At 46.8% G+C, this 22990-nt stretch overlaps 1 protein-coding gene across 1 annotated transcript in view; it reads left to right on the plus strand.

The window, feature by feature from the left end:
- Nucleotides 1-5806: 5806 nt before the first annotated feature.
- The window catches only part of nrsn1 (neurensin 1), a 237836-nt gene continuing 220652 nt past the window's right edge, over nucleotides 5807-22990 (plus strand). The window contains exon 1 of the mRNA XM_072509714.1: nucleotides 5807-6104. The gene's annotated coding sequence lies outside the window, so the exon portion shown is untranslated. The remainder of the gene's footprint in view (nucleotides 6105-22990) is intronic.

Here is a 22990-nt window from a genome sequence, read left to right on the forward strand (position 1 = left end):
ATTCATGTCACATTACATTCATCCCCCACCATCTGGCCTGCGAAATCCTACCAACTGTCCTGGCTTGATACAATTCACACCTCTTTAACCTGGGGTTACCCCATCTCTGGATCTGTAAAGATTTAATCACCTGCTAATGCTCGCATTCCTAGCATTGTTTGGCATCTTTGAATTTGTCTATATATGTGTTTCTGGAACAGACCTCTGCATTCACCTGAGGAAGGAGCAGCGCTCCGAAACCTTTTTGGACACAAAGGTCAATTTATCATGGCCAATCCACCTAACCTGCACATCTTTGGACATCCTGACTCATGGCTGTGACCCTCACATCCAAGACTTCTACCGCGGATGCCACCCGTGCGGTGTTGGCTTGGGTGGCATGCATTGTAGGCACCGCCTCTGCTCCTGCAGGTGGTTAGATTCCTCCAACTGCACCTGCAGGCACTGGATGGTTGCTGACACCCCCTCATGTAGTCTCCAGCTCTGCACTTCCATCTCCAGCATTTAAGGAACCCCCTTTCCAGAATCGCAAAAGCTGTCTGGAAGTCAGCAAGTCCTTGGGGTCAGGCCACTCTCCAACTGCTCGCCTCCTGGGGGTTCCTACCTCCTCCTGATATACTGCAGTCTATGTGTCACGTCCTGGGGGAACATGTAATGCACAGTGTAAACACTCGGAAACGGGCAGCACAGGGGGTCTGAAACTAGTGGCCATGTCAGGCAGGGCTCCCATCCATGGTGGGCAGTGGACACAGACTGCCGATGGGTGGGGTTCGGCCTCAATCGGGTGTGGGGGGGGGGGTTATGGGAGTGTGGGACAGGGTGCTGCCAGGGGCCTGGTGGTGTGGTTGGGGGGGAACATGTGGGTCTGGGGATTGATGGCGTGAAGTGTTCGGGCTCGGGTGGTGCACAGAGCTAGTGACTCACCCAGGCAGCCCTGAGGAGGTCGTGCAGCTTCTTACTGCACTGCTATCCAGACCTCACGGTGGGCCCACGGCGCTCACGGCCTGTCACCTCCGCCCAGGCCCGGTTGACATCTGCGGGTGGCAGCTTCCTTCCCACCCGGGGAACAGGATGTCCCGCCTCTCGTCCACGACATCCAGCAATATCTCGAGCCCTGCGTCCGGTAACCTCGGGGCCGTTCTATGAGGTGCCATCTTCTTGGCTGGAATGAAAGTGTGTGGGGAGTGGAGTGCTTATATGTGGCTGCAGCTTGTCAGGTTCTCGAGTGCCAATCCCGACCCCAACGAATCACACGCCGGCGTGCATTGGAATTGCACTAGTTCCACATGGCGTGAGTGCTGCCCCATTTGCATGTCCTGAATGGCTCTGGCAGTCACACCCCCATCGGGACCATGGAACACCCCCCCCCATTCAGACCCAGCATCAACACTTAGTCTCTCAAACGGAGAATCCTGCCCATTATCTGTGATGCAGTCAGCTCGGATTCCTGATAGCTATACAATCGGGGGCCCACTAGAGTTACATCTGTTCATATAGGCAGAGTAAGGCTGCTTTCTGCATTTTCTCTCCTTTTCTCTATTTTGAAGATACCAGGATAAGCCATTGGCATGTGTTACGCCCATTTTTTGCACATGTAATGGACACAGAGTATACCCATTTAGAAACGGGATGGCCAGCACCCAGTCTGTGTAGGAGTTGTTCCCACTGCCAAATTTGTGAGGTCCCTTTATCAGGCATCTCAGGTGGGTTCCTCAAAGAGGCCTTAGGCCTGCCCCACTCTCGATTCTATAGATGACCCCAATGCCACCAATTAAGGGCAACTTACAATTTTTCTTAAAGGAACCCCGCCATAGGTGACATGATCAATATTTTGCACCTGCCCGGCCAACCCCAGCACATTTGAGCATTGATTGGCAGTGGGCAGGACGTCCCTGCACCTTGAAAGGAATCTCACCCTTGAGAGCCGCTGGCCAATCAGATTGGCCGACAGCTGTCCAACGCAGCCAGGCATAGCGCTGCAGAAGCGGTGGCCAGAAGCGGTACTGCAGCACTCTGCCTGGAACTATTTCCTGGGACTGTTGGAAAGATAAGTATTGGGAGTTTGGGGGCCGGGCAGGAAGGGGCGCCCTGGGTGGGGGTGGGGGGGGGAGGGGGGGCGGGGTCAGGAGGGGGGCAATAACGGCTTTGGGGAGTAGGCCGGGAGGAACGTATCCCGGAGCTCCAATGTGCCGGATGGGTAGGCACCTCAACTCTGAGGAGGCTTTCAGAGTGAGGAGCCCACCCGAGAAGGGGAAAGTTTTTTTCTCTGTTTCCAACCCTACCTGCACCTGCCTGCCTAAAAATTGAAGCGGGGCGGTGAAAGGCCTCTAAATTTCCATTAAGTGGCCACTTAAGGGCCTTAATACGTGAAAGGGTGGGATTCCCAGCTGGGGCCCTGCTCACCCAAGCATGAAATTGCATTTGGGTTTTAGTGGATAGGATCCCGGGCAGAATCCAATCTATTCAATTTTATTCTCTCCCACGCCCCCCCAAACCGCCTCAGAACCCACTTTGGTGGGAGCGTATAATTCTGCCCACTAAGATGAGGGATCCCAGCTGTCGCCTTTGTTACCTGTAACACAGGGAAAATCACACCAAATGCACAAAGGTTCCATTTCAGTGAGCCTTGGCACAAAACATATGAAATACCTAAAAAGGGCTACTACCTTCAAAAGCTGAATCTCAATTGTCAACTCAAATGGAAATCAAGAACAGTTAGGGTCTGTTTCAAAAACAAACTAAATCATTGAGAGTTGACGCACAATCCTTCCTGAGCCCATGGCACAAACCTCCACCCCTTCCCCCCTCTCCCTGAGCCCTCCGAAAGCCACCCCCCAAAACATCATGAGTAGCCCCAAGTGCAGAAAAGTCTGTGTCGTCCACCGCCGACATTACCTTCTGGCAGGGCCACACCGTGCCCTGCCAATGGTCACCATGGTGATCTCAAGGCTCAATGCCAAGGCCGGCCTTTGCAACCCCACGCACATTGAAATGTCCCACAGTAATCAGGCTAAAGGGAGACAGCCCAAGTGCCCCACTATATCCCTGCCATGGTGCACATGGCATTTAATAAAGTAAAGATTGTTATATTAATCCAACTGTATGTTGTAAACCAAGCCACAGAGAGCTTTCACTGGCTGCACCAGTATCATTGCGGTACGCTTTTGTGAGAGGTTGCTAATTTAGTGCCAACCTGTGGCAAACTGTGACAGTTTTATGCCATGGGGCCTATAACTACAGGGGAAGCCCTGCACCTTGTCCTTCTGGGTTGGCATCAAGAGGAGAAAGGGCTGTGCACTAATCCACTAGGTCACCCAGATTTGCTTTACAGGTTTTTCACATCACCGCAAGAGCGTCTTATCAATGGTGACAAGGTAGTGTGGTGATGAACCAACATTCTGACACTACATCAATGTCCTTCCAGACTCCTTATTAATGCTGTGCAGTGGCCGGAGGCCACAAAGTGTACTTGTTCACTCAGCTAAACCATTTCTTTCAAGATGTTCCATTCGGCTAGGCATTATCCATCAAGCATATCAGAGATGAAAAATCATGTTAACTGCCGTCAAAGCTTCCAGTTGACTGCCTTTTAGATTGTTTGGAATGGACAACTGTGTCACTTTACTGCTGTAAATCACAAGTGAAGAGAAGCTTTCTTTTGTAGCTACATCATTATACATTTTGCCCAGTTCACAGAGAATGTTTCTTCCTGTTATGCTCATGGTGGAGTTTAAACTTTCAGGCAGGGAGCTACAAAATTCCATGCTGTGGTGTTTTGTGTTTTTTAAAGAATATTTCAGAGGTTTTGTTACGGCAGAAAGCCAGTGTCCAACTTCTAGAAGCCTCTTGCCGATCAGTTCCCTCTTTCGCTCACTATGCGCTGCTCTTTGGAATGCTCGCAGTAAAGCATTTTCCTTCACCACCTTGCTCCCCATCCATCTTTAGGAGTATATTAACCTCCACATCACAGCCACACTGCCATTTTAAGGAAGGCCACCTGCCTCAAAGCAGCAGGGGTTTTATTTAATGGCAAAGTCTCATTCCAAAGATGCCATCGGGATGTACAAACAATTTTAACTTTCCTAGCCCGATTAAGGACCCCATGATTTCCAGCAACAGTTGCCACCAATCAACTTCCTGACTACAGGAGGCCCAGGTGAGATTGATTTGATTTCTCATTTATAAAGATTCCTTGAGGGCCAGGAGGGAGAGTTTCGCTTATCCTTCCATGAGCACTTAAAAGCTCACTGGGCTGGATTCTCCACAGCCCCGCACCGAAACCACGGCCGGCGCGGGGGCGGAGAATCCACCTTCACACCGTAATCAGGCCCGGCGCCGGTTCGGCGATTCTCCGGGCCCCGAAAATCGGCTTGACTGCGGAGTACGCTTCGCCGCCGGGGGGACCATTGCCAGAGGCCCGCCCAGGAATCGCCCGCTCCCGACCGGCCGAGCTCCCGAAGGCGTGGAACTAACCACCTATTGATAGTCGGGTTGCCCTGTAGGGGCCAGAATTGCTGATCCTGAGGCCATGTTGACGCCGTCGGGAAACGCAACGGCGTTTACGACGTCGTCAACACCTAGCCTCAGAATCCGAGAACCGCCCATAGTCTCATTTTGGGAGAATCCAGCCCACTGTGCGGGATTTTCCGGCCGTTCCCTGTGTGGGATTTTCCAGCCATCCCCGCCGACAGGATCATCCACTCCAGCCGATGGCAATCCCCTGCTGCGGGTTCCCGGGTTTGGGCGGGGGGGTGGGGTGCAAATAACAGGAAATCCCGTTGACAGCCATGGGACTGGATGTTTCCACTGCCAGCCAATGGTCGCTGTAAATCTCGCCACCGGAGTGTGGAAAATCCAGCTCATTTTCTGTTCACAATGTCGCGACTGTGTGATCTTACTGGGCTTAAATTGTCTGTTCTGATTCCAACAGCAGTCACTACACTTCTAAAGTGCTTCGCTGCTTTAAAGTGCTTTAGGATGACATAAACGTTACTAATTGCACTCGAGCTACCAGAAAACATACAATGGTTAAAGAACACACACCTCGGGGTCAGTATAATGTTGGACAGAGCTGGGTGTAGAAGCAAGCATGGAGACAGCTCCCAACTTGGCCCTTTAATGTACCAATGTATATCGTTTCCAGTAGTTAATAATTACTTACTGTTGAACTACCTAAGACTACAAATACCTTAATAAGACCTACCGAACTGCATTCAACATCTTACAACATTATGGCAAGGAATGGAAAGATTCAAAACATCGCAGAGATTGCAGAAGAAAATTAAAATCCTGGAAAACGGAGGAAAAAAATCAAAAGAAGCAATCTGACCTGAAGGTGCAGAAGGAAATCACCGGGGAAAAGCTCCAAAGAAAGGGTTGGAAGCTGTAGGCAAAAAATCAAATTCTTCACTGCAGCAGTAAACCTGTTGAATCCTGTGGAAGTCCAGCTTCAAAACCCAGAGTAAGCAGTCAGCAGATCTAGTGCAGGTGAGCTAAAAGGTGCAAAATTCCTGGATGGCATGAAAGCTAAATACCTCAGTGGTCAGAAATTGCTGTTTAAATCACAGATCGAGAAATCTGATTCCAGAGTTGGTGGCAGATCCCAGAGTTGGTGCCAGATCCCAGAGTTGGTGCCAGATCCCAGAGTTGGTGCCTGATCCCAGAGTTGGTGCCTGATCCCAGAGTTGGTGCCTGATTCCAGAGTTGGTGCCAGATCCCAGAGTTGGTGCCAGATCCCAGAGTTGGTGCCTGATTCCAGGGTTGGCGGAGCTTGCTCCAAATGAATGAAAAATTATAATTAATTAAAAATTGACCATGACAGCTTTAAAAACCCAGCAAAAGCCAGGATTCAACACTTCCTACACCTGAAAATATTGCTTGCGAGGTGATTTCCAAGACCTTGGAAGTAATTTCTGCCACCTTGGTGTTCTTTGCCTTTGATCTGCACTTCTTAGCAGTCAGCCCTCAGATCAGGGGGAGATCGGTTTCTGCAGCTTTACCTGAGAGTTGTGGTGAGGAATCGTAAGAGAGGCACCAGCAACACCAGCAGAAGCAGGAGCAGGAAGAGCAGCAGATCTTCTCATCATCCAGCTGCTTATCCTCAGGTTAGAGGGGATGGATACTGCACTGTAGATCGCAGGAGGCGATCCGCCAACACAAGATATATGGTCAGAGTTTTCCTTACATAACTGAGCACTGGAGCTTCTCAGGTCAGATTGATGCTGATGATGATTCCTCTTGTGGAGGAAGAGCTTTTACCAAGTACACCAGGTGGGCAGCACACATTGACAAGTAGTGATCAAGGGTACCAGGGCATTGAATTTCCGTGTCTCTGGTTACTTCCTCTGTAGTATCCCACAGTCTGCGACACACAAGTGTATGTCCCAGTGAAGAATGCCATGTTTGTCAGGGGAGCCTCTTATGTCCATTTTGCCACTGATTGAGGCAGTCAGAACGAGAGGGCCCTTGGATTTGCTGTATCATGATATTCATGCCTCCACTCAGTGTCAGCAGGTGGCTCCTTTGAGGTTATGGCAACTTTCCCCCCAATGGATGTGGCTGATCTCCCCTGTGAGGAGTCGAACCACTGATGCACAAGAAAGGCACAACAGAAGTCACACAAACACAAGCAGTGAAATTTTCTGTCGGCGCGATCCTCCGGTCCACCGGCAGACCACCCACATCCGTGGGTTTCCCGACGCTGTGAGGTGGCCACAATGGGAAACCTCATTGGCCGGCTGGCGGAACTGATAATCCCGCCCAAGAGCTATCTTATGAACAGAAGGACTAGTAGCAGGGTTAGACATTGAGTCTCTCTCGCCAGCTCCGCTATTCAATAAGATTATGGCAGATATGATTTTGGCCTCAACTTCACTTTCCTGCCTGTCGCCCCCCATAACCTTCGACTCCCCCCCCATAATCTTCGACTACCCCCCATAACCTTTGACTCCACCCCCCCCATAACCTTCGACTCCCCCCCCCCCATAACCTTTGACTCCCCACCCCCCATCAATCGAAAAGCTACTAAATCAACCTCGGCGATATTCAATGACCCAGCCTCCACTGCTTGCAGGGGAAGAGAATTCTAAACACTGACAACAGTCGCTGAGCAAACCATCAGGCTGCTTAAAGTGCCTGGACAGATCTAGAGGGCGCCCCTCACTGTGCAGCAGCCAGGGTGTCCAGACTGACTGTGGCTTGCTGCATCTTACACAACAAAGCAAAGTGGAGATGACTGGAGCAGAGGGATTCTCACCTTCCTCCTCCAGTATTGTCCTGGAGTCTCTGGGAATTGCAGATTACTGTTCTGGACACTGCTGTGAGCAAGTCTGGGAGATAAATATCAGGGTATTTCAAAGAAGGCTTTATTCATTTGTCATGTGAGAGTACCTTTAAGAAATGGATGTTTAAGCAATGTACCTTTAAGAAAAGAGTGATGGCAGAGAGTGGGTGGAGCTGAGCTCAGTTCAGCCATTTTGAAGATTCAGTTTGAAAAAGAGCTTGGGTGTGTGTCTGTGTTTTGCAGTGAGCTGGATCTGTTGTGATCTCTGCCATGAAAGACTATCTCTGGATCATTTGGGTGATTTGAACTCATAATAGTAAAGCCTTAACCTGATGTGTTTCTGTTTAAAGGTGTTAAGTCTCATGGATGTTGAAAGGGATAACTGAAGGATTATTTAGTGTAATATTTTCAGGGTTATCCTTGAAGTAAGGGGTGTGAAGGGATCCAATGTTTATTTAAAAGGTTAAGTTGAGTTCATAGAATAAACATTGTTTTGTGTTAAAAACCACGTGTCCATAATTGTAATATCACCCCTGGAGAACAAGCCGCGTGCTTCAAAAGCAACAATCCATTAAAGGGAGAGGTTGGTTGAACTCCATGATACATTTTGGGGTTCTGAAAACCCCTCGCCCATAACAATTGGGGGCTCATCCGGGATAAAAGTCTATCTATTCGATTGGCTTTTGTGAACTTAAAGACAGTGAAGAATTATTGCTTTTCCGTTGTGGTATTTTAGTTTAAGTGGGGAGAGTGTTGTGAACAATGGCTCTTTCGGAGGCTCAGAAGTTTTTGGGGCTGGACGCAGTAACACGTGATACCTTATGGACAGAGACTAAAGACAGACTGTTAGGTTTGGCAAAAGCATTGCAGTTAACACTGCCTAGCAAAATACGAAAAGATGAGGCACTTAACGCGGTATCGGCGCATTTACGTTTGCCTGTGATACATTCTGACTCATTAGATATGGCAAAACGCCAGTTGCAGAATAAGCAATTTGAACATGAAAAACAATTAAAGCAACTTGAACATGAAAAAGAATTAAAGCGGCTTGAATATGCAATGAGAGGAAGAGAAAGAGATAGAGATAGAGAGGAAAAAGAAAAGGAGAGAGAAAAAAGAAACAAAAAAAGAGATAGAGAGAAAAGGGAAAAAGAGAGCGAATTTGAACTTCGGAAAATGGCTCTCAAACATGAAAATCAGTTAAAATTGGCAGACGCAAAGGGACACGTACAGTTGGAGGAGATGGATGAGGATAATGAGACAGAGCGTCATAGTCGAAGACGTGGTGGGGATCTATTTAAATATGTCCAAGCATTGCCAAGGTTTGACGAGAAGGAGGTAGAAGCCTTTTTCATTTCATTTGAGAAGGTAGCTAAACAAATGCAATGGCCACAAAAGGTGGTGATATGTGGAATTCAGGATGAGAGGAGTAGCGTTCCATTATATAAGGTAAGGTTGGAAAGTCCAGTAAAGAGTGATGAAGTGGTAGTAGGAGTAATAGATAAACTATTTTGTCCAGGAATACAGTTTATCTTGGGTAATGATATAGCTGGATCGCAGGTGGGAGTGATGCCTACTGTGGTTGATAAGCCAGTGGAAAATCAGACAACTGAAGTGTTGAAGGACACATATCCTGGGATTTTTCCAGATTGTGTTGTAACAAGGTCGCAAAGTCACAGGCTAAGACAAGAGGAGAAATCAAAGAGTGAAGATGAAGTTGAAGTGCAATTTTTAATCAGATGTTTGAAAAAGAACAAGAACAGGTGGAGGATGAGGCGGATATTTTTAGTTCAGGAAAATTGGCGGAGTTACAACAGAAAGATGTAGAAATAAAACGGATATATCAGAAAGCATATACAGAAGAGGAATCTGAGAGTATACCAGAGTGTTATTACCGTAAAAGTGATGTCTTGATGAGAAAATGGTGACCTGTACATATGCAGGCGGATGAAAAGTGGGCAGAAGTTCATCAAGTGGTATTGCCGGTAGGGTATAGAAAGGAGATGTTGCGAGTTGCACATGAGGACCAGTGGGAGGTCATTTGGGAATAAGGAAAACTCAAGCTAAAATCCAGAAACATTTTTATTAGCCTGGACTACATAAAGATGTAGTTAAATTTTGTCAATCATGTCACACATGTCAAGTGATAGGGAAACCTCAAGCAGTGATAAAGCCAGTGCCCTTAATACCCATTCCAGCATTTGAGGAACCTTTTACAAGGGTCCTAATTGATTGTGTAGGACCGCGTCCTAAAACAAAAAGTGGGAATCAATATCTTTTGACTATAATGGATGTGTCTACTAGGTTTCCAGAGGCCATGCCAGTACGTAATATTACAGCTAAAATGATTGTGGAGGAGTTACTTAAATTTTTTACTAGATATGGACTACCCACAGAAATTCAATCGGATCAAGGAACAAATTTTACTTCAAAGTTATTCAAAGAAGTTATAGATAGCTTAGGAATAAAACAATTTAAATCAACTGTGTACCATCCAGAATCGCAGGGAGCGTTAGAAAGGCGGCATCAGACATTAAAGACAATGTTGAGGGCGTATTGTCAAGATTATCCAGAGGATTTGGATAAAGGAATTCCATTCGTATTGTTTGCAATTAGGGATGCACCTAATGAGTCTACCAAATTTAGTCCTTTTGAACTAATTTTTGGTTATGAGGTAAGAGGACCACTTAAATTGATTAAAGAAAAATTGGTGGGTGAGAAATCGGAAATTACACTATTGGATTACGTGTCAAATTTTAGGGAATGATTAAATAGAGCAGGTGAATTGGCTAGACAACATTTGAAAGTTGCACAAAATGTGATGAAACAGGTAGAGGACAAGAAATCCAAAGTTCGTAGTTTTGCCAGTGGGGATAAAGTTTTAGTGTTGTTACCAGTGGTAGGTGAGCCTTTAAAAGCTAGGTTTTGTGGACCATATCAGATTGAAAGGAAATTAAGTGAGGTGAATTATGTGGTACAAACATCAAATTGAAGGAAGACTCACCGAGTGTGTCATGTGAATATGCTTAAAAGATACTTTGAAAGGGAAGGAGAGAAAAAGGAGGTTTTCATGATTCTAACTCAAAGTGACGAACCAAATCCAGATGACTGTGAATTTGACATACCTCAAATTAAATTGGAAAATGAGGATGTTCTTAAAAATTGGGAGGAATTGTTAAGTTACCTTCCAGAGGGAAAACAAACTGACTTGAAAGAGTTATTGATATCACATGGGCAAGTTTGTAGAGATAAATTGGGAAGTACTCAAATGGCTATACATGATGTAGATGTGGGAAATGCTGTTCCTATCAAACAACATCCATATAGACGTAATCCTTTAAAATTGGCGCAAGTTAACAGAGAGATTGAGAGTATGCTTAAAAATGGCATAATTGAAGTGGGTTGCAGCCAATGGAGCACTCCCATAGTGATGGTGCCTAAACCAGATGGTACCCAACAGTTGTGTGTGGACTATTGAAAGATGAATGCAGTTACAAGAACGGATTCTTATCCTATCCCACGTTTGGAGGATTGCATTGAGAAAGTGGGACAATCCGCTTTTATTTCCAAATTGGATTTACTGAAAGGTTACTGGCAAGTACCTTTTATCTGAAAGGGCAAAGGAAATTTCAGCTTTTGTAACTCCAGATGGTATATACCAGTTCAAAGTTATGCCATTTGGCATGAAAAACACACCAGCAACATTTCAACGGTTAACTAATACAGTCGTTTCAGGATAACCCAATTGTGCGGTATACATTGACGATCTGGTAGTTTTCAGCCAGACATGGAAAGAACATTTAAAACATCTGAGGGAATTATTCAATCGACTTCAGGAGGCAGGTTTGATGACAAACTAGCCAAAAGTGAATTTGGAAAAGCCCAAGTCACTTTCCTTGGCCATACAATCGGACAGGGTCGAATGGTCCCACGGGATGTGAAAACAAAAGTTATTGGGGAGTTTCCAATACCCTCGACACGACGGGAAATAATACGATTTCTTGCTATGAGTGGATTTTACCGGAAATTTGTATCAAATTTTAGCAGTGTGATCGCTCCACTGACGGACTTGCTCAAGAAGCGTAACACATTCCAGTGGACAGCGGAGTGTCACCAGGCATTTGACGGCCTGAAGGCTGTGTTAACCACTGCTCCTATATTAGCCATCCCAAATTATACCAAACCCTTCAAAGTGGCTGTTGATGTGAGTGATGTGGGCGTAGGTGCGGTGCTTCTACAAGACGACGACGAAGGGCTAGAGCGGCTGTTGGTTATTTTTCAAAGAAATTGAATTCTCACCAGAGAAAGTATTCGACGAGTGAGAAGGAGACTTTGAGTTTGGTGCTGGCTTTGCAACATTTTCACATTTATGTGACCAGCAATCCGTATGACACCATTATATATACTGATCATAATCCGTTGACATTTTTGGAGCGATTCCGGAATAACAATGCACGGCTGTTTCACTGGAGTTTATTGTTACATCCATTTCATTTAAAAATAGTACATGTGGCAGTACGGGTAAATGTGATAGCCGATGTTTTGTCAAGAATGTGATGAATGGAAGGATTTCGGTTGGAGGAAAAAGAACGGGAAAAATGGACTTTATTATTATACCTGTTTGCGTGTGGTTTTTTTTGGAACCAGTAAAGTGTTTTTACTGTGTGCATTTCTTAATTGATGGTGCAAAGGTGAAAAATGAAACCATCTTGAAGTTGATGGTTTTTTTTTTCTTGGGTTAAGTTGAGTTCATAGAATAAACATTGTTTTGTGTTAAAAACCACGGGCGAGATTCTCCGACCCCCCGCCGGGTCGGAGAATCGCCGGGGGCTGCCGTGAATCCCGCCCCCGCCGGTTGCCGAAGTCTCCGGCACCGGAGATTCGGCGGGGGCGGGAATCGCGCCGCGCCGGTTGGCGGGCCCCCCCCCTGCTCGATTCTCCGGCCCGGATGGGCCGAAGTCCCGCCGCTAAAATGCCTGTCCCGCCGGCATAAATTAAACCACCTACCTTACCGGTGGGACAAGGCAGCGCGGGCGGGCTCCGGGGTCCTGGGGGGGGCGGGGGACGATCTGGCCCCGGGGGGTGCCCCCACGGTGGCCTGGCCCGCGATCGGGGCCCACCGATCTGCGGGCGGGCCTGTGCCGTGGGGGCACTCTTTCCCTTCCGCCTCCGCCACGGTCTCCACCATGGCGGAGGCGGAAGAGACTCCCTCCACTGCGCATGTGCGGGAATGCTGTCAGCGGCCGCTGACGCTCCCGCGCATGCGCCGCCCGGAGATGTCATTTCCGCGCCAGCTGGCGGGGCTCCAAAGGCCTTTTCCGCCAGCTGGCGGGGCGGAAATCCGTCCGACGCCGACCTAGCCCCTCAGTGTTGGGGCTCGGCTCCCAACGATGCGGAGCATTCTGCACCTTTGGGGCGGCGCGATGCCCGTCTGATTTGCGCCGTTTTGTGCGCCAGTCGGCGGACATCGCGCCGTTTCCAGAGAATTTCGCCCCACGTGTCCATAATTGGAATATCACACCTGGAGAACAAGCCGCGTGCTTCAAAAGCAACAATCCATTAAAGGGAGAGGTTGGTTGAACTCCATGATACATTTTGGGGTTCTGAAAACCCCTCGCCGTAACACATTCATTTGACTCCACTTGTGTATTAATTATAAAGATAATAGGAGATCGGGCGGGGGAATAGGATATTTTATTGCGTGGGGCTATTGGAGGCAGCAAGTCATGTGCCAAAACCTCCCGAATATGTCCAATGAGAGTTGACAATCTCTGACTGACTAGCAGAGCATAAGATGGAGTTGGGGAGGGGGTGGCGATTGGGCCTGTGTCTGAGGGAGAGAGAAAGAGTTCATCTACTAACCCTGTTGCATATGCAATCAGTCTTACCCTCAACAGAGTGATATATAATGCTTGAGTTTCATGGTATTAGTAAAACCATTGAAGTGTAGCAACATATAGAAATGTGTGGGTGCGTTGTTGCCCATGGGCCTCTGGGAACATTTTTATGGATACAACCAAGCTGTAACTGAAGGGAGTTTGATTGCTATAGTTCATGCAAACCAATTGAAAACACAAGACGCAATAGCTTAAAACCCCACGGTCCGATCAGAAGAATTTTTTTTTTGTCAGGAAGAATTTTACCGAATGCTTTCTTTCTTTCCTATTATTGTTTTTGTCTGTGTCACATACTGCAGCTCAGTTTAAATAGACAAGGTGGTGAATTAGTTACCAGTTTCTGCTCATTCTCCTCTATAGCCGAGTTTTCAAGGATGCTTATGGTAACTCACTATGATTTCCCCCTTGTCTGTGGGAAAGCCTTTGACAACCTCTCAACAACTCACAGTGGAGAACAGGGGATCACCGTGCTGGCATTCACATGCATGATTCAGTTAGTAACCTGGTATCAGCAGAAACATAGAAACACATACTGAAAATAGAAGCAGGAGATACGGCCCTTCGAGCCTGCTTCGCCATTCATTATGATCATGGCTGTTCATCAAGTTCAAGCTGATCCTGCCTTCCACCCATATCCCTTGATCCCTTTAGCCCGAAGATAAATATCTAATTCCTTCTTGAATCTACACAATATTTTAGCCTCAACTACGATCTGTGGTAGTGAATTCCACAGATACACCACTCTCTGGGTGAAGAAATTTCTCCTCCCCTCAGTCCTTAAATGTTTACCCCTTATCCTCAAATTATGATTCCTAGTTCTGGACTTCCCTATCATCGGGAACATTCTTTCTGGTCGTATCCTGTCTAATACTGTTTTATAATTTTATAAGTTTCTAAGAGATCCTCCCTCACTGTTTTGAACTCCAATGAATATAATCCTAACTGACTTGGTGTCTCCTCATATGACAGTCCCCAGGAATCAGCCTGGTAAACCTTCACTGCACTCCCTCCATAGCAAGGACATCCTTCCTCAGATAAGGACACCAAAACTGCACACAATACTCCAGGTGTGGCCTCACCAATGTCCTATACAACTGCTGTACAACATCCCTACTCCTATACTCAAGGATAAACAACAACACCTCCTCCACGATAGTCCTCAATATTGGGGCCCCGCAAGGCTGCGTACTTAGCCCCCTACTATACTCCCTATACACACATGACTGACTGGCAAAATGTGGCTCCAACTCCATTTACAAGTTTGCTGATGACAGGAACGTAGTGGGTCAGATCTTGAACAATGATGAGTCAGAGTACAGGAGGGGGATAGTGTTGTAACAACATCAATATCTCCCTCAACATAAGCAAAACTAAGGAGCAGTTCATTGACTTCAGGTAGCAAAGTATCGTACACACCCATGTCTGCATCAATGGTGCCGAGATGGAGATGGTTGAAATTCAAATTCCTAGGTGTGCACATCACCAACAATCTGTCCTGGTCCACCCACGTCGACGCTACGACCAAGAAAGCACAACGGCACCTATACATCCTCATGAAACAAAGGAAATTTGGTATATCCATATTGACTCTTACCAATTTTTACAGACGCACAACAAAAAGCATCCTGTCTGGCTGTATAGCAGCCTGGTATGGCAACTGCTCGGTCCAAGGCTATACAGAAAGCCGTGAACACAGCCCAGTCCATCAAGTGAACCCGCTTCCCATCCATTGACTCTGACTACACCTGCCGGTCCCTTGGGAAAAGGGGCAGCATAATCAAAGACCCCCTCCCACCCGGCTTATTCACTCTACCAACATCTTCCATCGGGCAGGAGATACAAAAGTCTGAGAACATGCACTAACAGGTTCAAAAACAGCTTCTTCCCCGCTGTTACCAGATTCCTGAATGACTCTCTTAGGGACTGATCTGATCCCTTCACACATCTTATCTGCTGAGTAGTACTGCACTCCGTATGCTTCACACGATGCCTGTGTCTATGTATTTACATTATGTATTTATGTATTTCCGATGTTTTTTTCATATATGGAATGATCTGTCTGGACTGTACGCAGAACAATACTTCCACTGTACCTCGGTACACATGACAATAAAAACAAATCCAAATCGCCATGGAGGCCAAAATACCATTTGCTGTCTTTACTGCCTGCTGTACCTCACTTACTTTCAGTGACTGATGCTTGAGGATACCAAGGTCTCACTGAGTATTCACCTCTCTCAATTTACATCCAATCAAATAATAACCTGCCTTCCTATTTTTGCTAGCAAAGTGGATAACCTCACATTTATCCACATTATTTTGCATCTGCCATGCATATGCCTACTTACTTAGTCTGTCCAAATCCCACTGAAGCATCTCTGCATCCTCCTCACAGCTCACCCTCCCATGCAACTTTGATTCATCTGCAAATCTAGAGAATACATTTAGTTCCCTTGTCCAAATCATTAATACATAATGTGAACAGTTGGGGTCCTAGAACAGATCCCGTGGTACCCCATTAGTCACTGCCTGCTAATTGGAAAAGGACCAATTTATTCCAACGTTTTGCTTCCTGTCTGCGAACCAGCTTTCTATCCATCTCGAGACACTACCCGCAATCCCATGTGCTTTAACTTTACATAATAATCTGCTATGTGAGACATTGTCGAAAGCCTTCTGAAAGTCTAAATAAACCACATCCACCGGTCTTTCCTGGTCAACTCTAATAGTTACATCTTCAAAGGATTCCAGTAGATTTGTCAAACATGGCGCGGGATTCCCCAATCCCGCCCTGAGTCAGAGAATCGGCGGGGGGAGGCGAATCCCGCCGCTCCGACGCCAGGCCGCCGATTCTCCGGCGACCGAAGAATCAGCGCCAATCGTGCCGAGAGCGGTCACCGCGGCGCCGGTCGGGGGCCGCTGAACGCGGCCTCCTCCGGCGATTCTCTGCAGTCGATGGGCCGGGTGCCCGCCGAGTTCCGCCGAATCCCGCCAGCCTCATTCGCGTGTGGTCCTACCCGGCGGGACCTCGGCGTTCTGGCTGCGGGGGCCGTCCTGATGGGAGTGACGGGGGATCCGACTCCGGGGAGGGCTCCATGGGGGCCAGGCCCACGATCGGAGGCTACCGATCGGCGGGCGGTCTCATTCTGGGGGGGGGGGGGGGGGGGGGGGGGGGGGGGCTATATTCCTCCATGCCAGACCCCTGTAGGGCTCCGCCATGTTGCGTGGTGGGGGCCGGCACGGAAGCAGCCGTGGCGCACATACGCGGCTGTGGCACACATACGCGGACCTGCACCGGCTGTGGCATGCATGCGCGGGCCCGCGCCAGCAGTGATGGGCCCCGTATCGGCAGCTGGAGCTGCGTGAAGCACTCCAGCGCCATGCTGGCCCCCTGTGGGTTGGTGGATCGCTGCTCCTAACGGCCAGATGACGCCGTCGTAAAACGCTCCGGCATTTACGACAGCGTCAACACACTGCCGCTGAAACGGAGAATCCCGCCCATGACTTCCCTTTCATAAATCCATGCTGACTTTGTCTGATTATACCACTGCTTTCCAAATACCATGCTATGAAATCCTGGATAATGCACTCTAGCAACATCTCCAGCATCAACATTAGGTTCACTGGTCTAGAGTTCCCCATTTTCTCTCTACCTCCCTTTTTGAAAGTGGGGTTATATTAGCTACCCTCCAATCTGTGGGAACCATTCCAGAGTCCAAAGAATTTTGGAAAATGACCACCAAAGGATCTACTATTTTTCGGGCTACTTCTTTAAGTACTCTGGAACAAAGATTCTGAGGCCCTGGAGATTTACCAGCGTTCAATCCCATTAATTTCCTGAAACGATTTACTTATACTAATTTCCTTCAGCTCCTCACTGAAACTTGTGTTTCTCAGAATTTCCGGTACATTCTTCATGTCTTCCTTTCTGAAGACAGAAGCAAAATACGAATTTAGTTCCTCAGCCATTTCTTTGTTCCGCATTATGAATTACCCAATTTCTGACTGTAAGGGGCCTACATTGGTTTTTATCAATCTTTTTCTCTTTACATGCCTATAGATACTAAATGGCTGCTCTCTGACTCTTGTGCCACTATGTCACCTCAAAGATGTTGACATTGTTCCTTTCTTCACTCTTCATCAATTATACCATAAGAACATAAGAAATAGGAACAGGAATGACCCATTTGACCCATCAAGCCTGCTCCACAATTCAACAAGATCATGGGCAAGATCGTCCGACTGTTCACACCGGCGTGATCTTTTGGTATCGCCGGCGGTGCACCCCTGCCGAGGGTTCTTTGGTGACTTGGTTGGATTCATTGGGAAATCCCATTAACAGCGGCGGAGCCAGAAAATCCCGCCACTGTCCAATGGTGGGCTGTCTCCTGCCACCGAGAAATTCGCAGCGGGGAAGCCAGATAATCTCACCCCATGGCTCAACTACGCCTTCCCACGCTATCCCCATATCCTTTAATTTCTTTCAGTGCTAAGAAATCTATTGACCTTCATCTTGAAGCACTTAATGAGTAAGCATCCACAACTTGCAGGATGGTGAATTCCAAAGATTCACAACTCTTTAAATGGAGTAATTTCTCCTCATCTCAATCCAAAATGGCCAATATCGTATTCTGAGACTGTAACTGCATGTCCCCGATTCCCCAACCACGGGCAACATTATCCCAACACCTACCCTGACCCCCTTATGAACTTTAGATGTTTTAATTAGATCACCTCCAGGCAATATAGGCCTAACCTACTTCATCTTTCCTCAATCCTCTCATCCCTGGAATCAGTCTAGTAAAGCTTCATTACACTCCCTCATGAGCAAATCTGCTTTCTTTAGATAAGGACATCAAAACTGCGCACAGTAGTTCAATGTTAGCCTCAGCATTACCCTGTATAATTATAGTCAGACTTCTTTGCTCTTACACTCCAACCCCTTTGAAAAAAAGCTAACATACCATTTTCCTTCCTGACTGCACACTGTATATACAAGTTAACTTTCTGTGATTCATGTACAGGGACATCCAGGTCCCTCTGAATGCAAACATTTCCCAATCCCCCATCATTCAAAAAATATTCTGGAAGCGATCTCCCCGAGTCCTGTAGCACGTGATTAGCTATCCAATAGGCATTCAGGTAGATTGGAGGTCTCAGCGGGGAACACGCAGCTGAGCCCACACTTAACCCTGTTTCCTGCACTGAGGAGCTCCAATCCCCTGGGAGACCCCCACGAGTGCCGTTCCATCTGGTCCCATTTGCGGAGACCAGCACTGAAGGGCGTTCGCCAGATGTCTCCAAGGCAAGAGTGTTAGGTCCCACGCCTTGGGTAGATCATGGCAATGCATATTCGCTAGCTGTCTCACTCTGATATGCAGATTTGCTAAAACGTGATCCCACCCCAATGAGCGAAATTCACATTGCGATGTCTCACGAGATCGCATTAGATCTCACGAGGCATGGCGAGTCGGGTAGATCCAGGAAGAGGGATCTCCTGGCATCTACCAGTCGCATTGTGTCGCACTGCCTTTTGGTCAGTAGATCTCGCCCTTTGTTTTTTAGAAATGTTTCGTAACAAAATGGATAACTTCATAATTTGGCACATTACATTCCATCTGTCATGTTCTTGCACAGTCACCCAACCTGCTTATACACATCTGCAGCCTCTGTACATCCTCCTTTGGGCGCAAAATCATGGAGGAGGTTCCTCCATTTCGTAGCTGCCAGCAAGCAAGCAACAGGACTGTGAAGAATTGAAGATGAATCGTTTTGTAACAAGGAAGAGGGGGCCAGAGACACAAACAGGCCAGGATCTCACAACTGAATCTGCTGGAGAGAGCTGGTCAGGCGAGTCCACGGCAGGGCAAATCAGTGCTCGTGTGAGCTGTATACAAAGTTCCAGAGCTTTTGGTGAATGACCCATTAAGAAGAAACTGAAATCAGGAACAAAGCAATATAAAGATGATTCCTTGAGGTATGGCTTTGTTAATTGTACCAATGCAAATCAGGAATCAAAGTCCATGTGTGTTATATGCAGGGAAGTACTGGAAAATTAAAGTTTATAACACTCAAAACGTCAAAGACATTTGAAGACGAAGCATGGCGAGTTTGAAGACAAACCTCTTGATTTTTTTCAAAGGATGCAGCATGAACTTAAATCATCAGTTGAAGTCCTGAGCAGAAATGCAGCACGGTAGCACAGTGGTTAGCACTGTTGCTTCACAGCTCCAGGGTCCCAGGTTCGATTCCCGGCTTGGGTCACTGTCTGTGTGGAGTCTGCACGTTCTCCCTGTGTCTGCGTGGGTTTCCTCCGGGTGCTCCGGTTTTCTCTCACAGTCCAAAGGTGTGCATGTTAGGTGGATTGGACATGGTAAATTGTCCTTCGTGTCCAAAATTGGAGTTACTGGGTTATGGGGATAGGGTGGAGGTGAGGGCTTGGGTGGGGTGCTCTTTTCAAGGGACGGCGCAGACTCGATGGGCCGAATGGCCTCCTTCTGCACTGTAAATTCTATGAAATCTATGAATGATAAAGCAAGTGAGATCGTGAGGACCAAACAGGCTCACCTGCCACATTAAACGTAAGCGGAAATGGTGTGTCGCAAAGGTTGGCCGCGTGGGTCGCAAAGGTTGGCCGGTGTGTATCGCAAAGGTCAGCTGGCGTGGATCCCAAAGTTCAGCCGGCGTTGGTCCCGAAGGTCGGCCGGTTAGTAAATGTGGGTCCCGGGAAAAAAGTTTGAAAAGCACTGCTCTAGGCCATGCCCTCATTCAGGTTTCTGAGCAACTGTTCCAGATATTGGTCTACAGAAAAAAGAACTTCTGACATTTGTCCTCAAATTACCCTTCACTAACCTGTTCTTTTGTCTTGCTACTCTGTTGTAGGATTGCTTAACATCTATGCTTCAATAAACATTGAATATGTTTCTAATCTGATTATGTGATTGTAGACAGCGGGCTATTTGACCATCAGATAATGACTGCCGATCCTCATCATATGTGCAGCTTCCTGCTGGGGTCATGGGAAAGTGGCTCCATCCCATATCAAGGGTAAGGGCCGTCGCATAGCTAAAATCAGAAACATACAGGAATCAAACCTGGGAGCTGTTGTCCCATATTGCTCACAATCACATTTGCAATTATTCTGTGGTAAACCTGCTATATTACCGAGTTAAACATTATGAAAACAATTCAATAACATGATACGTTGCAAATTCTAATACACTGTCAGGAGGGAGTCATGTCTGCTCTTTAAAGACTAAACCTAAAAGTGAGAAAGATTTTTGTATTTCTATTGCAACTTCATCACTTCAGGACATACAAAACCGCTTAACAGCCAATGAAGTACTTCTGAAGTGCAATCACCTTTGTAATGCCAATTTATGCACAGCAAGGTCCCACAAACAGCAATGTACTGTTGGAAGGTAAATATTTATCAGAACATTTCTGACTCCTCTGCTGTTCTTCAAAGATAGCACCATGGGATCTTTACATTCACCTGGAGTGGTGGACAGGGCCTCAGTTTAACACCTCACCAGAAAGAATGCGAGTCAGATTTTCATACCTCCATTCATGTTTAGAACGGAGGTGGGAAAGATTCAAAAATGTTTGGCAGGACCTGAGTATGGGATTGCCGTTTCCATTGTCATGTGTCATTTTTATGGCCTCAGAATTAGAGTGCAGGAAGCCACCCTGTACATAGCAATCCCTCCATTTCCTACTGTATCGTGGAGGTGGGCTTTTTAGACTGCCAGCTATTTCCATGGAGTCGGGCCTGTTTTGGTAGGAGATGTGGTCCACAACCCCTCAGAGGAGTTGCGTACCATGGGGAACCTTGTCTGGAGTTGAGAATTTTTCGACAGGTAAGTTCAAAATGTGTTGACAATTTTGTATGTCAGAAAGTAATGGTATATAACAAGTTAATTTTCTGCAATGGTTAATTGTAGGATTTGGTTTACTGATGAAAATTATCTTAAATTTACTAGTATAGTGGAAATATTCAGATGCATTAGAGCACAATGGATAACACACCTGTCAAGGGAAATGTGGGTTTTGTTTTTATTGACAGTTTTATGAGCAGTTAATGGGATTAAAGAGTTTTGAAAAGGTTTTTGAATGGCTGTTTGCTTACTTTGACAATTAAAGAGCATCTCAAAGACTTTCCAAAATTATTATAGGGCTCATGAGTTTTGTTCATAGCAGATATTCGGCCACTGGGCAAGGGAGGAATGGCGCAATCATAGAGGATATGAGGCACTATGGGGGGTGAGAGGGTAAAGGGTGAGGGCTGTTGTACAGATAACCCATGTACAGAACTGGGCGGATGTTCCAATCCATGAACATATGAACATACAAACTAGGAACAGAAGTAGGCCATTCGTTCCCTTGACCCTGCTCCTCCATTCAATAAGATCATGGCTGATCAGTTTGTGTTTTGAAGTCCACATTCCCATCTAACCCCGATAACCTTTGATTCCCTTGCCAAACGGGAATCTATCTCCCTCCACCTTAAAAATATTCAATAACCCAGCTCCACTCCCTTCTGAGGCAGAGTTCCAAATTTGCACAACCCTCTGAGAAAATAAAAATTCACCTCATCTCTGTCCTAAAGGGGCGATGTCTAATTTGAAAGCAATTCTGGACTCAGCCACAAGGGGAAACATCCTTCAAAGTCCACCTTGTCAAAATCATTCAGGATCTTACATACTTCAATCAAGTCACCCCTCAGTCTTCTAAACTCCATGGAAACAATCCAGTTCGTCCAACCTATTCTCATAAGAGAACCTGCTCATTCCAGATATCAATCTCGTAAACCTCTGAATCGCCACCTTAAATAAAATAAAAACTGCACACAGTTTTCAAGATCTGGTCTCACCAATGCCCCGTATAACATAACATCCGTACTTTTATAGCATTCCATTAGCCTTCTGAATTATTTGCTGTGCCTGTATGCTAACATTTTGTGACTCATGCACCAGAACATGTAGCTCCCTCTACATCTTGAAATTCTGCAGCCATTCTCCATTTAACTAATACTCTTTAGTATTCTTCCTGCCTCAGTGAACAACTTCATATTTTCCCACGTTACACTCTATATTCCAGATTTTTGTCCACTCACTCAACCTATGTAGATCCATCAGCAACCTCCTTACATCCTCTTCACAGCATACTGCCCGATCAATCTTTGTGGACGGCATGGCGGCACAGTGGTTAGCTCTGCTGCCTCACAGCACCAGCGACCTGGGTTCGATTCCAGCCTTGGCTCGTTGTCTGTGTGGAGTTTGCACATACTCTCTGTGTCCATGTGGGTTTCCTCTGGGTGCTTCGGTTTCCTCCTACAGACTAAAGATGCACAGGTTAGATGGTTTGGTCGTGCTAAATTTCCTCTAGTGTCCAGGGATATGCAAGTTACAGGGATGCCGTGGACCTTGGTGGAGTGCTCTTTTCAAGGGTTGGTGCAGATCCGATGGGCCAAATGGCCCCCTTCTGCACTGTAGGCATGCCATATGACATCGGCAAACTTAGCTACCATACCTTCACCCCCCTCATCTAAGTAATTGATACACATTGTAAAATGTTGAGGCCCCAGCACAGACCCCTACGGGACTCCACTTGTCAAATCTTGCCAATCAAAAAATGACCTATGTATGCATACTCTGTTTTCTGCCAGCCAACCAATCAGCTATCCATGCTAATATGTTATCCCCTACACCATGAGCTTTTACCGTCCCCAATAATCTTTGATGTGGCACCTTATCAAATGTCTTCTGGAAATCCAGTGCGTCTACAGCACCCCCCTCCCACTTACCCACAA

The sequence above is a fragment of the Scyliorhinus torazame genome, chromosome 6 (assembly GCF_047496885.1).
Source record: "Scyliorhinus torazame isolate Kashiwa2021f chromosome 6, sScyTor2.1, whole genome shotgun sequence".
Lineage (NCBI taxonomy): Eukaryota > Metazoa > Chordata > Chondrichthyes > Carcharhiniformes > Scyliorhinidae > Scyliorhinus > Scyliorhinus torazame.